General features: G+C 39.0%; 1 long non-coding RNA gene across 4 annotated transcripts in view; it reads right to left on the reverse strand.

The window, feature by feature from the left end:
- LOC139598555 (uncharacterized) overlaps nucleotides 1–15,115 on the reverse strand; it is a 436,125-nt gene that overhangs the window by 130,868 nt on the left and 290,142 nt on the right. For all 4 annotated transcript variants that reach the window (XR_011681953.1, XR_011681965.1, XR_011681960.1 and 1 more), the window contains exon 3: nucleotides 12,152–12,264. This is a non-coding gene — a long non-coding RNA (uncharacterized lncRNA). The remainder of the gene's footprint in view (nucleotides 1–12,151; nucleotides 12,265–15,115) is intronic.

The following is a 15,115-nucleotide window of genomic DNA, read 5'->3' on the forward strand; positions in this document are numbered from 1 at the left end:
CATGTACAGCACAGCACCAGTGATCCCAATTTTCCAATCTAAGAAACCTGGACGTTTCCAAAAAGGCTCCCAGAAGTTGTCATACACGGATGTATATCATGGATGAAAAAAATACCTTTTTACAACATCTATAAAACTGTGATTATAATAAATGTCTGCTTAATTAATACATCAGGACATAAAGCCATTTATTCTCCTCTCATTTGCTATCATTCTCCCCTGTTCAGATTTAATAATGCAAAAAGGTTGCTCAGATGCCAAACGGTAAAAATAATAAAAATACATTTATCACTGATCTGAAAAGCAGAAATGCCTGGCAGTACTTCTGGCACAGAGAACACTGCCAAATTTTCTTAACTGAAATCCAAATAACATTTCACCAAAAAATCTTCAAAACATACCAGGAAATATATATGATGTGATAGATAAAGCAGTCTGAGAAATGCACAGAGCACAGCGAAACAGGTGCCCAGAATAACCATTATTACAATATGCACATTAAGGAGGGGGGGAAGGGGTAGAGGGAGAAAAAGAGAGAGGAAAAAAGCTTTCAAAATGGTTAAATTCATGAGGGCTACAGAGCCTCAAATTGAAATTATCTCACTCTGCACTGATAAATAAAGTGGCTCTGGTACCTAAATCATGACACTAACTATACGTTTCGATTTTTTTAAGTAGTGATTAGGTGGATACTCAGGGGAACCTACTAGCCTTCACAGAGATAACAGACTCAACTTAATATCAACTTAAAAAGAGACTTGAATTCTAACCAATCTCATGTAATGAATTGAAATTCTATAGCTTTCAGAGGGGGGAAAAAAAAAGATAAAAAAGCGATGTGGCTCCATTCTCTAACTTGCTGTCAGGAAATATAATTTGTGCTCTCGGTGATTCACCTAGCTCATATGCAGCATGCAAATTTATTTCCCTAATAATCAGACCTGGAGATTGCCCAAGAGGATTAATAGCATCATTCCTTATGACCGCCAGGATATTATGCACCTCTGACATGGAAAAATTGTGTTAGTTCTACAGAGAAAACGCAAGGATATTTGTCCTGCTAGACAATATAATAGGCTGGTGCATCATCAGATTACAATGTCATTTCAAAAACCTTGAATACAAATAATGTACAGTGGGGGAAATGTTGGTACAACCTCCCTTAATTCAGTAGCCTTGAATTCACATGTATTTTTTTGCCTGTGCTTTTTTATTCCTCTCCCCATTATAGTCTGTAGAACACTGCTAGGAAAAGGCAAAGGTATTTTATATTAAACCCATCTCTTTTTGTTTGTTCTTATGTTATTCTTTGAGAATAGCCTATATGGACACTGCAGGATAAAATAACATAAAATCCACGGCTTCCTGTTTTTCAAAGAGCTGAATACACCCACAGCCCCAGTACACTGTATTCCATATGTGAATACAGAGCAATTTATTTGCACAATTGCTTAATTTTGATTCGCAAGTCAAAGCAATGCGTTCTGCAGGCTCCGGCATTCACACGGGAAGAATTTTAATTTTTCAAATCTTTTTTTAAACGAGTTGGTCAGGAAATTTTCTTAAAAAAAAAAAAAAAAAGGGAATGTTTCCCGCTGTACTTTAGACCAAAGAACACCGCCTCAGAGACAAGACAAAATTTCATTATTATGCGCATGGGAGCAATAAGATTAGCTCCTATTGCTGCCCCTAAGGTGGAGCAGCAGGAGGAACCAATGGGACGATGCTAATGTGTATGTTAATAGTATTCTCCTCCAAGAAGTTGGGATAATTAAACATGTACCATCTCTTTAAGACAGAACTGCACACATTTTCTTCGGATGGGTGTTTACAAGATTTCCAATTTCAGGTCACAGCCATTTCTGAGATTGCTTAAGAAAGAGATGGGAATAACTTATCTTATTCATGTATTCAAAGAACCTTATAAAATGTGCAAAACATAACAGTTTTAAGGGGCAAAACATGCATCTTGCCTTGACAGACCTGCTTTGTTATGTGTAGTGTTGTACACTGACCTAATATATTGAACATTTTAAGCTAATATACCTTGTAGGAACCAGCCTTTAATGTGATGGATTTTATAGTATCTCATTAGGGTGTGTTTATATAACCTGATACTAAACACATTTTCAGATTCATGTTCCTTATTAAAATTGTGAGCTGTATTGATTTTTAGTTGAACAGCAACAGAGACATTTTAATATTAGGAAAGGCTGCTCTGAAGTTATTTTCACAGATCACAACTACTGTGACACAAACAGTGCACATATCTCTCATCTTTCTTTACAGCCTCAATTAGAAGAATCAGGATGTGTTACCCCACCTGCTTTTCTATTGGTTGAGCAATTCTCTGCCTCCATTTACAACGCCAAAAAGCATTTTTATTCATTGCTTTGGGGGGTGTTATTTTTAAATATACATACGTGACAAGCTCCCAAACAGTATTTATATTTTTCCTTCTAAAGAACCGTGTGTTTTTAAAAACAAAATACCTTAATGCATCTGCTTTTCAAGTTTCCATAACAAACTGAGCAGCTACAGCAGTGTTTACTCTGATACAGCACACACAGAAACTTACCATTCCGAGCAATGTACAAAAAATAATGACTTTCCCATCCTAATGTCTCCATTTTGTAAACCAGTCTTCAAAGGTAAATCTAATGTCAGCAATAAATAGAGTGGCTCCAATATTTCTCTGAGGAGTCACAGGGAAATAATGATCTTTGAGGCACTGTAAATAGTTTAAATTATTGGAAGGTCCTTGTAAGAAATGAAATACGAGGATTAAAAAAAAAAACCAACAAACTCGATTTCTCTATTGTGAAGTTAGGGCATTTGGAGGGAGCCCAAATTTTAAACGCAAATATTTAGAGAGAGAAATTATCGCTTCTGAGACAAGCAAATCATACACTTATTCCTGACTCTTATTGATTTAATGAACTGCTTGTTAATAGAACGCCGCTTGGAGAAACAAAGAACAGACGTGGAAGAGTGAGTGTTCCTTACATTCCTGCACTTTTAAAACCAACCTCTAAGTCTTCAGCAGGGAAAAGGCTGGAAATTAAATTGCAGCACATAGGAACCACCAGATTTAATAGAGCCACTTGTGCCATTTAACCACACCTGTTACTTGTGCTACAGCTCTGCAGAAGCAGTTCAGGAATCTCCAGTAAATTGGTATATTTGGCCTAAGAAGTTTTAGGTCTGAACTGGGTCTCAGAAAGTAGATTTCCTTTAATTTTGCCCCTGGCATGCTATTCATTATTAAACATTAAAGTTGTGTCAATTACTTACTTCCATAGTTGATTATTATCCTGGTTATTCTACCAGCTAATCAACGCTTCTCTAACACATGTCTAGCGGTGACTTTGAATTGATGTACAGAATATAATTATTTGTGCAAATTTCTTTTGTTTCTTGTTAACCACTGAAATTGGTTAATTACTTTAATCCCCACAACCCCTCAAAAAGAAAGTATCTTGATTTACCAATTTATTTTTAATCAATATTAGGTTGAGCTTTGAAAGCTGACTATTCAGCCAACGCAAGACACTGCAATGAGAGGAAAAAAAAAATTATATTTTCTACATGTCCTTTAAAGCAGAATGAAAACACCTTCATCTGAAAGACTTTGGTAGCTTTATCAGATCCAAGGCTCTTCCTTTGAGGTGTAATTATTTTACCATTATTACAAGCGAGGCTTTTAACAGAACAGTCATTCCCTCTATTTAAGCAGTAAGTTTTATAATTTATTACAGCTCTTTGGTCATCAACTCGCTATACAAACAGTCGGTCACCAGTGACCAATTACATTAAGGTTAAGCAACATAACTTTAAATTAGAAATAAGCTAATGTATCTTCATCAAGGGCCTGCTGTGTTTTCAGTGCTGTTTATGAGATGATACTAAATGTGGATATGGAGCACGCTCACTGGGACCAATTCCTATCGGCCTGAAAATGGAAAAGTCTTGAGCCTGCTCAGGTCCAGAGCTAATTAATGGGATAACATCTGCTTTACGCATTCTGCTGGAGTAATTTCTATCAACTTCACTGGGAAGATGCATGGGAAACTATCAGAGAAATAAGTATCTATGCTGAACCATATTAATCTGTAGTGAGTCTGGAAATAGGAATTTCAATTCTCCTATTATCCTAGGGATGGGCAGAGGGGGAGGATGAGGGCACAGGGCTTGTTTCTCGGCTGATCCAATTTCTGTGTTTGTAACAGATTGAGTTCTGTTTGCATGCATACACTTGCACACACAGCAACTGCACGGGGCTAGCTTTGTCTCTGGGCTAGGGGGTTTTAAAGGACACTGCAGCAGCTGAAGATGACCACACTCCTCATGCACAACCAGTTTTATACAGGAAGGTGCTTAAGTGGTTTTATTGCATTACTTAAAAACACTGCAGGAATAGCTAAAGAAAAAAATACAGTACTGTAAAGCAGGCTGCAAAAGGGATAAGACACTTATTTCATTTTATCAGCCTGTGGACAAGGTGCAGGGGTGCAAAGAGCCAGGCACCAAATAAGTAAGACATGAAGGGAACACTTCGTCACCACAAAAAAAAAAACAACAAAAACACCCAAAAAACAAACAAACTAACTAACTGACCACAAAAAAACCCCACCAAAAAACAAATAAACAACCACCTAAACCTCCTACTGAAACCCCCTCGACTTCCAAATTCAGGCTCACATTCACCTGAATTTCATCACTTTGTCCAAAAACCACTGGGCAATTTTAACTACAGCAAGGTGCTTAAAACTGCATTTTGCTTGTGAGTTTTTCCTGGTGAAGTTCTGTAGGGCACAGAATCTGACTGCTGAGGAGAGACATTACATTTTTATGCATGTATGCTTTTGTCTGCCTGTGCCTACAGATATGTAAAATGTATGAAATTAATGCCCTTTTAAAAATGTCTATACTGGAAACACATGTATGTGCTCCTACAAAACATATTTATACCTAAAAATATCCACAAATATTCATGACTCTGTGTGTATGTTCAGAAAGAAACAGCTAAAACAGAAACAGGTAAATGTCTGAGTTTGGAGTGGAAAATCCAGAAAGAATCATAATGTTTTCTTCCTATTATTATTGTTGTCTAAGCTATGATTTACAGGTTTAATTCTTTCAAGCTAATGCATACAAATGAATTGCACAGAACAACAAAACAGGAGGGAGGTCCTCACAATAAAAAAATTCCATCAATAGTCATTCACCTTTACCTAAGAGGTTATGAGTTCATATGTCAGTTCTATGGAATATTTCTGTAATTTGTTTGCCATTGTGTACATTCTATGTATTTGTTTGCTACAAGGTATTGAAACATTCAGGCCATTAGGAATTAAATGCTTATTTGACTAACAACACTTATCTGTAAATTAATGGTATAAAACAGAGTTTTCTAACAGACTGTCACTCACTTTTCTTTAAGGAGATACTACTGAGACAGGTTCAAGGTATTCCAAAGAACTCTGACTTGCTGGGCTTCAGGGGGAAATACTACTATTTACCTGACATTTTAAACTCTCTTACATAATTGTGCAAATTACTGACATGAAGCAGCACCTGCTTTTGTCACAGGCAAATGACAACTCCCCAGCTCTTCAGGAAGGAGCAGTGCAAAGCCAGAGTGGCTTTTTTCTGAACTTGTGTGCAGGTGTCTGTGGGGAGGAGGGAGCTTTGTGGGCAAAGGAACTGGATTTAAAGACTCGGATATTGCAAAATTCCTCTGCGATCCATCACATTTGAGAGCAGAAAACGCATTTGATTTTTAATTTGCTTAAGCATGCAAGATGGCCCACTTCAGCAGCATTGCAATTTTCTGATTTGTGGGCAGGATTCACAGACAGCACACGGCTACTGTTCTTTTCCTTTCTCCTGGAACTGTGCCATGAGGCACCACGGTTGTAACAGGGGTGAATCCTCAATTCTGTTCATCTCTCCCCCCTCTCAAAGTTATTTGAACCCTTATTTTCCTTGAGGGGCTCATTCAGCTGTCCTAATATGTATACAGTGATAATATAGTCATACGCATAATAAAAAAAGAGCTTCAAAATTATAGTCAGCTTAGTAATAATGCAGTGCTGTGCTGGAGTGATTGGCAACTGTTGATCCAATTATATAACTGGTTGCTTCTTAAAATTCAGGGATATGAGACTGATATATAATGTGCTGTAAAGTGTAAAAGAACTGGACAGGAAATAAGGCGGGTTGAATTTTTTCGTGCTTTGATCAAATTAGAACCAGGTTGATGAAAGGAAATGCCTTGGGTTCTCTGCTTGAAGTTTTGTGTTATACAAAAGGCTCTTGAAATGATCAATTTTGCACATATCACTCAGTAAGTTTAGAGAGAACCACTGCCTGTGTCTTGCAGGGAGTCTCTGCCACAGCTCCCTCCAAAGCCAACCCCGCGCTGGACACGAGGTTTAACTGAGATACTCCGAAACGGAACCGAGGAGCCGAAGGAAGCACGATCACAAATCACAGCAATACCCCAAGTTTGCAGGTTTGTTTTTCAGGTTTCTGCTCAGCCCTTTGACTCAAGAAACACAGATCAGGAAAGACAGAAAAGGGTCATCTGGTGAATCCCTCAGAAATAAATGCAGGATTATCTTTGCTGCTGTTCTTTTAAGCATTTATCTGGCTAACTCACTAACTAGCTTTCATCCATTGTAACCCTCTGCCTGTCCCCTGCTTTTAAAACAGCCACTATTATTTATGAAGTGCTGTAGATGTGCAGTGAGAAGCACAGGGACTTTTTGCTCTTATTTTTCCTTGAGGACAACTTAAAAGGAGAGAAAAAAGCACCTATGAAAAGGCACCTTGCAGGTAAGGCTGTGGTTCTTCTGTCGCTTGGTCTGTCTCTGAAGAATGACTCCATAGTGGTTAGGCCTGTATGAGACACAACCTCTCTGGTACTTTTCTGGGATCAATCCCTCTGTACTATGTGCAGCTCAATGTAGCGATTTAAATCCCACCGTTTCAGTCTTAATGCATTAACATTTCAGCACTCCTCAAACACATCCTGGAAATCTGCCTCCTCCTCATAATTCTTATCCCCAAATCAGGAATTGTGGAAGATTTGAAGTGAGGCACCTGAGTCCAGTACACATCCACACCTCTGTCAAAAATACAGTATTGTGATTTATTAATAAATTCACTGGGGGGGGAAAGAGGAAAGTAGGGGGAAAAAATATTACACTCCCAAGCCAGAGTGCAACAAAGTCCCTTGTGATACTCACTGTACAGGGAAGGGGAGAGCTACTGAAGGAGCCACCAACATCAAAACCTTCTGAATTCCTGTTACCCCCAGGATAATACCTGCATGGAAATTCTTTTGTTTTGGCACAATTCCCTGTGCAAGGCACGCCTCCAGAAAGCAAGGCTTCCAGAAATAATATCCCAGGACAGGGAGCACCGAGGAGCCAGGGCAGTAACCTTCACCCAGGCCTTTCAATTCAGTTTTGTGTGAATTACAGCAAATTGCTGTGTGTGCTTGTGCTGGACGCAGAGCAGTTGAAAAGCTGCTCATTTCCCCACCAAAGCAGCTCTTTGGGAGTTGATTGCTGTTCCCCAGGAACTGAAACACGGCACAGCATTGGAAATTACAGGACAGCACAGTGCAATTTCACTAAGGATGCACAGGATGTTATAGGAATAATATTTTTCTGAGTTTCAAGACTGAAGTTAGAGAAGCTCTTCACAATTTGCATGTGAGATGCTGCTCCACTCTAGTGGCAGACACTCCCCAGAGCCCAGGCTAATAAGCAATAATTGATAATGGAGAATGGGATAGAATGGGAGCTCCTCCAGGCTCCCTGCCCAGGGCCCCCTGACCCACTGCAGCACCGGCTGTGGCTGCTCATCCCCGGAGCTGTGGATGGAGCAGCACAGGACATCCCAGGGAATGGCACCAACCTGGCTTTGGAGTTTCACTCCGGGAAAACCACTACATCACAACAACTTACACTGTGAAAACATCCAAACAGGGGAAATGAACATACTTTAAATAATAGTTGATTTCAATTATTTTTCTAAACTTTTTTTTCCCTCCCTTTTGTTTTTGTTAGATCACACTTAATATGATTCCACAACACCAATGCTGGGGATGAAATTGAAAGCTATATTCTTCTAAATGTGTTCCCAACATTCCATTTTTTTACAGAGCTGCCAGGGGCTATTCTGCATTCCCACAACGGCTACAAATGTAACATATTGTTTTGCAATAAAAATTAGCTATAAAAGTGTGAAAAACGCCAGAGATCCAAATGTGAGAAACAAGAGAAGGGGGTACGGCTTTCGCACACTTTTAGTGGACATTTTATTTATTTTTCAAATGGAGTAGACATATTTATAGCTACTGTATTTCAATTATCTCTAATTTCACACATTTTATGCAGATTCTAGGCATTTTAATTGCAAATGAGGAGGGAACTTATTTTTAAAAGTGGAGCAACACAACATTTCAGATCTCAATTTTAATTCCAAATTTATCCACATCGCTGTAAAAAACTTTTAAAACCTCATTTACACTGTGACTTAAAATTAGGTGTGATTTCAAACAAAAACAAAAGACCTCCATACCTATGAGTTAGAGCGCCAAAACCTCTCTCACACATTTCCACATCTTTTCTTTCTGAATTAAAATTTTTAGGTAGGAAAGTTTGGTAAGCTGAAATGACATTATTAATCGGTGACACATTATTTCAACAAGAGTCAGTAATTTAATAGTATTGTCCATAACTGATGAAAATTAATACCTTACCCACCCTATTTTCTCTTTCTGTCTCTGTGCCTCCAATAACCCAGGGCATGGGTTATTAGCTCAATCCCTGCTCAGCCGTCACTCAATGGGAAATTCTTCCAAGGGGATAAAACACAGCTCAGCCTTTGGCTGGATAAAAATTCCCAGTGTACACTAAAAGCATTAGTGACAAATGCTGCTCTTTTCCAAGTGGTATTCCCGGTAGCTTACTCCTATGGAACGCTAATAAGCTAAATAAAACGTTTGTGACAAATTCCAAGCCACCTGAACCCGCTCTGGTCTGAAGCAGGGACAGTTTTCCAAAGGATCCTAGAGCTCCAAATTAACCTAACAGGTTTAAAATCAACACAGGTGCCTATGGAGCCTTCTAGGCTCAGAATCCACTGCTTGACTTCATACTATCCAGTGGACTAGATCTTTAGAAGTTCCAACTACTTACTGAAAGGCATGAAATAATTTTATTATAAATGGAAATTTACTGTCTGGAGCATGCGGAGTTTTTCTCTGCTTTCTTTCTATTTGGTAATTTATTTAAATGCATTCAAAAATGCATTCAGAAAATGAGACATAGCACTTTGGTTAAGACATCTGTATTTCAAACCAACATCTTCAGAACTGTGAGCAGCTCTGTTAATAGTCTTTTTATTTGATTAGGGTAATCTGCTGCTGTGCTGTGTTAATCTTTATCCACTACCTTTTAACCAATCAATATTTTAGGGTTATAGATTTGGAAGGTAGGTGATAATTTTGCAGATAAACTCTCTAGGCACTGCTGACATGGTATAGTTGCATATTTAATATCTTTTCTGAGGATTCACAATTCCAGCAGTGTAAGAATCTGCCCAGGGTTAAAAAAAAAAGTTAAACCTTAAATTTTCAAAGCTGTACGCGGGGACTTGGCCACCTGCCTCCTATTAATGTCAATGAAAATTTAGAGGTAAAGAAAAGCAATGTCTTTTCCCTCAGATCATTCCTGCTTTGAAAGGAACCAGAGAACAAGAGAGAGGAAATTAAAAGCAACTTCGTACCACAGGCTGACACCAGCCAGGCCTGGTGGTGAGGCAGGAACAGTACAGAGGCAAAACATTTGTTCACTAAATGAGTGAGCATCTCCACACATATCAAAAGAGCCAGGTACGAAAAGTTCAGAAGGAAAAAAATTAGATTTTCTGGTTTTAAAATGTCATTAATATATATCTTTTTTAATTTTGCTCAGCTGAAATTATCTGTTGCTTATGATATTAATTTTGCTGCAGATAAAATTAGTTGTCAGACCTCTGTTTATGGCCTAATTACCTTTTCTGAGGAAAAAAAAAAAGGGCAGGAGAAATAAAAGAAAGAACAATAAAATGCAGTAATCTACTTTCCAGCAAGAGGGGTTCCTAGTGATGTGTTACCTGCATGGACTTCACCAGAGCCATGCATGTGTTTCATACACACAAAAGCAGATTTACTTGGGCTGTTTTGCCCATCTGGACAGTGCCAGCTTCTGCCTGCCCTCATTTCTGTGCCTGGGGACAGGCAGGACAGGCCAAATCACCCTCTATTGTTTCTAGAGAACAGGGAATCTTGCAGTGATTGGAGATCATTCTAATAAGAAGACAAGTCAGAAAACGTGACAGCAACATCTTGAAAAAAAGGCTCTGTAAATTACTAATTCCTTCTCAAGATGTTTCTCCACTTTGCTTCCAGCTTTGGAATAGGTAAATGGATTTTTCATTGGTTAGAAGTGGGTGCCAGGAATGACACTGCAAAGCATTGTAAAGAAGACTTGTAAAGACTAAACTTTGTGTTACAGATGTCAGAACCAGTACATTTTGGTCATGTCTCAACCCAATTCTTCACCAAGGAGCAGAATGACAAATACTGAATATTTCTTAATAGCTCTTCACATTATATGAAGCTCAAAATTGAAATTAATTTATACAGCATTCCTGTTAATCGAGTTGGAGCCTCAATGGCACCTAAATTGCAGCTCAACCTGGCACAGCTTGGACAGAGCACAGACAGAAGGTGAGCGAACCTGACCTCAGACAGAGGCTGCCCTTTGAAGTGTTCTGAGCAGCATTGCCATGAGATCTGCCCAGCTGCATTTTGGAATATATTTGACAAACAAAAAAATTTGTATCTGTGTTCATTTCACAAGATATAAATGTCTCTTTTGTGGTAGGAGAAATCCTGCTCCCAGGAAGTGATCCTAATCTAATCTGACACGCGGTATTTGTAACCCTACTTTAGTGTCCCAGCCTATTTACAGTGTTACATAAAACCCCCCGAAATCTCCACATTCCCTGAAAAGTTAATCCAGTACAAATACTGACTGGCTGTCAATTGAGCATTATTGACTTGCTCCAGGACAGTGCTTTATTGCCTTAACTGATGAAACTTGTTTTCTTTGCTAAACTTAATTTCTTTTGGGCCCCCCTTGGATGAAATGCCATTTATGAGCCTGCTGCTCCTCCTCCCACAGGCTTGGGGCCAACTCTTCCACCGAGCTGGAGTGGTGGGACAGCCTCAAAGCTTTGCAGAAGGAAGACAACAAACCCACTCTGTATTCTACAAAGAAGACCTGGCCCAACAGCAGTCCTATCTCCTATAAATATTTTGTCCACACCGGCTCCAACACATTTTCCTCCTTTGCTTGTACAGAGAAGTGTCTCCAGCAAGGCTGGAAAGGGGCTGTGAACCCTTCAGCGAGGTCTGTGAAAAGCAAACTGATTACCAGGAGCTGAAATTCTCACTCTGGCAGTCTATAACCTTCACTGGGAGCAGGTGGCAACGTTATTTTTAAGGAATTCTGAAATTCTAAAAGCTAAAAACCTTGGATGTCTTGCATCTCTTTATCAGGAATAGTACAAATCAGCTTGTCCAGAAGCCAAAGTTCATGAAACACACACACTCATCATGTTTTGAACACCCAAGAAAACATTATTTATCATTTCATTTTTTTAAATCTGTGGTCTCCAGATACAGCAAAACAGAAACCAAAAATAGCAACTTTCACAACATTCCCTGATTCTGCAACAAATTCCATCAACCATTCTAAGTTCTGATCCTCAGGTCAAGTGAGACTGACAATAAATCTTAGGAAGGATTTGATATCGTTAAGCTGCAAAACCCAAAAATCCATTACAAAAGATTTATCTGAACGTATAAAGAACGAACCCAAAACCTTTCAGTCAGCATGGGGAAGGACAAAAGGGTGCCATGGCAGCCAGGGGAGGAAGGGGAGATCCCGAATGACCAAAGCCAGTTACAAAGCAAATATTTCTCTCTGATCTCACAACAACATTTAGGAAGGAATTTGCCCAAAAATGCAGTTACCACAGACATGGGGGTTTGCTTGTGAAGGAATGTACCAGAGCAGGCACTTACAGTTTGCAGAGCTCCATCTGCTTCTCCACATGGGGCCACTCCTTGAGCCCTGCTCAGCTCCGGAGCAGGATTTGGTGCCATGATCTGCTCTTTCCTCTGTTCTCATCAGCTGCCTGGAGAGAGGGGCAAGGAGAGGAAAAAACAGGGATGTGTCACATTGCTACAGCTTCATTTGATATTCTTTATAACTTTTCATGTCTGGCTCAGGTGAGGAGACAGTCCAGTTCTTTAATCAAACATTTTCAGACCATCCCTTTAGCAACTGAACAAAGCCATGACAGTTTTGCTCTCAGTTTGCCAACCACATGAGCAAGTTTGTTCCTACCTAGTTTATTTTTTAATTCTATTTTAGCCCATACATGCCATTTTTTCTACAAGACTTCCCTTCTTTTTAAATGAAAGGCTTCTTCTGAATATTTGACAAATGGAAGAATCCACCCTATAACACCAGCTATGCCAAGAATGCACCTGCTCTCTGTGAAAATACTTTGGCTGTCTTGAATGAGGTTAAATGTTAACATTTTCATTAGTCTGTAAGTTTTGGGGGTGCATTGGCATAAAAATAAAAAACAAACAAGAAACCCTGGCTATGACAAATTTTACTTTTTTTAAATTAAATGTGGCTGATGGGTATAAAGATTTTTTTTTAAGTTTTTCTTTTATATTTAAAATTCTGCAAATGAATTCAAGGTGTCTAAGCCAGTTTAATAAAGAACCCCCATGCACAGAATTATAGCACAGTCAGGAAACCTCTGCAATCAAGGCTCCAAGGGACCCCAGATGTATTTAAACCAACCACAATCACACCATTAGCATGAGATGCAAAAAGTGCCAAAACAAGACAAAAACACTGACAGCCCATATGTTTAAAAGCTTGGGTTTTGCTGTTGCTCAAAATCCTTCCCTCCCCACATACCTGTACATAATAATAATCATAATCACCATCATCATAAAAAATAAGCCCTCAAGATCAAATAGTCAGTGGTATCTTAAGAGAAAAGAAGACGACAGGCTTAGGAAACCAAATCCTTGTAATAAATAATATATGATGAGTTAAGGAGATGAACTGACAAAGTGGTGCACCTCTAATCTCTCCCCTGCAAGAGAGGGAAGAGCTGAATCACTTGCACAACATTTTTCTTTGAGTATGGTCAGGGGTTGCTCCTCCACTCCAGTTTCTCAACGAATATCATGCTCTACTCATTTCCCAGCCTAAGCCACACATCAGAGCAGAGACAGTTTTCACCTGCAATTCCACAGTATAAAAATAAAATTTTGGAACATCCTCTTATTAATATATAATTATTTCAGGGCAGGTTTGACTTAGAGATGAGAGAGTCAAGCCAGTGAAGTCCTGCTGGACATCAAGGGCCACCTCCCTCAGGATTCCCAGTTATCCTTTATTCCAAACTTGAAATGACACCTCCACCTAAACAGCAATTATAAATAACAAACTACACCAGGCAAAAAAAAAAAAAAAAAAAATCCCTCAGCGTGGCCAAGATTCCAGGCACATAAAGAAAATTAACTGGCCCATATTTCTGAGCAATAAAATCAATGTCACCTTTTTATACCTTCAGCCCCCTTGTCTAATGTCCCTCAGCAGACTCCTGCCCGTGCTGTGCAGCTATTCCAGGCAAGGCAGGGGTAAAACCCGGTGAGCAAGGGTTTCCCACCTTTCACCAGTCCCATCCTTCTCTACTGAACGCATCCCTTCAGTTTTTCCTCTCTCAGCTTCGCCACCTGGGAAAAAAGCATCACTAAAACATTCAGGACCTAAAACCACAGGAGTGCACCAGCTTTTCCAAAAATATACACCCTCTAAGCAATAATTGTGTGTGGCACATCACACAAGAATTTGTTTTGTTAGTCCAAGAAAGAATTTCAATGTTAAAGACAAGGGGAAATAAAAGAAATAAAGGAAGACAAAAATAGTGTTTAATCAGTGATAAAGCAGTAGATTTCAAATTCCAAATTAATTATTTTTGACTTTATTTTGACTTTATTATTATTTTTGACTTATATTAGTACTGCAGAGATTTTTCAACTATGCAACAATCCCCAGAAGCAACTGTGCCCACAATTATGTCTAAATGGAGCTGTTACTGGTCAGCAGCTCAGAGGACCACACTGACACAGCTGAGACTCATAATCCAAGTCAAACACACACAAGTAGGAGGACTAAGAAAGTGTAAGAAGAGTATTAAGGGATTAAGAAAATTCTAGAAAAAAGCCATGTCAGTGGCAAATACAAGTAATTGGTTTTCCAAGTTTGACTCTTCTTCAGTGGTGTTAGGGACAACCCTAAAGAGAATTGAGAAATGAGAATATATTTTGCAAAACATTTGTTCACAATCCAGCACTTTTGCATTAAAATCAACTCACCTCCCAAATCCCTTTTCTCCTACACCACATCCCACATTTATGTTTACCTTTTTCTCACTGCTGCTACATATTTTTTTCCTGCTGAAGTCTTTTATTTTCTCACCACAGTGAGAGTAGTTGCCAAAACTGTGGCTGGTTTGGCCTTCCCAGTGCATAGCAGTGGGAAAAGGAATCATCAGTGCAGCGACTGACAGCTATTGCTGCTGGCAAAGGCAGGAACTGCAATCGGATTTTAAAATGATTAAAAAAATAAAAAGGAAAAAAAAGGCAGGAGTGGAAAAGGGGGGAAGACACCATTTTTTCAGCCCAGCTATTTGAAAGATAATTGCTGTAATTTTGTCTCTCCTCAATCTTCCCACTAGGCAAGCTTACCGAGGAAGGCAAATTTCTGGTTCTTAAAAGTGCTATCATTCACACTTTTCTAGAAGAAGTTTGATTAGTTTGAAATCTACACTTGACCATTACAAAATTCTAGGACAAAAACTAAAAAAATGAAAAAAAAAAAAAAGTCAAAGAAAGAGAAACAGAAAGACAGACCAAAAACCCCCAAAGAAAATAATTCAAACCCTATCCCCACTG

The sequence above is a fragment of the Agelaius tricolor genome, unplaced genomic scaffold (genome assembly GCF_023055355.1).
Source record: "Agelaius tricolor isolate 1412-34295 unplaced genomic scaffold, bAgeTri1.0.p SCAF_1, whole genome shotgun sequence".
In the NCBI taxonomy this organism is placed as follows: Eukaryota; Metazoa; Chordata; class Aves; order Passeriformes; family Icteridae; genus Agelaius; species Agelaius tricolor.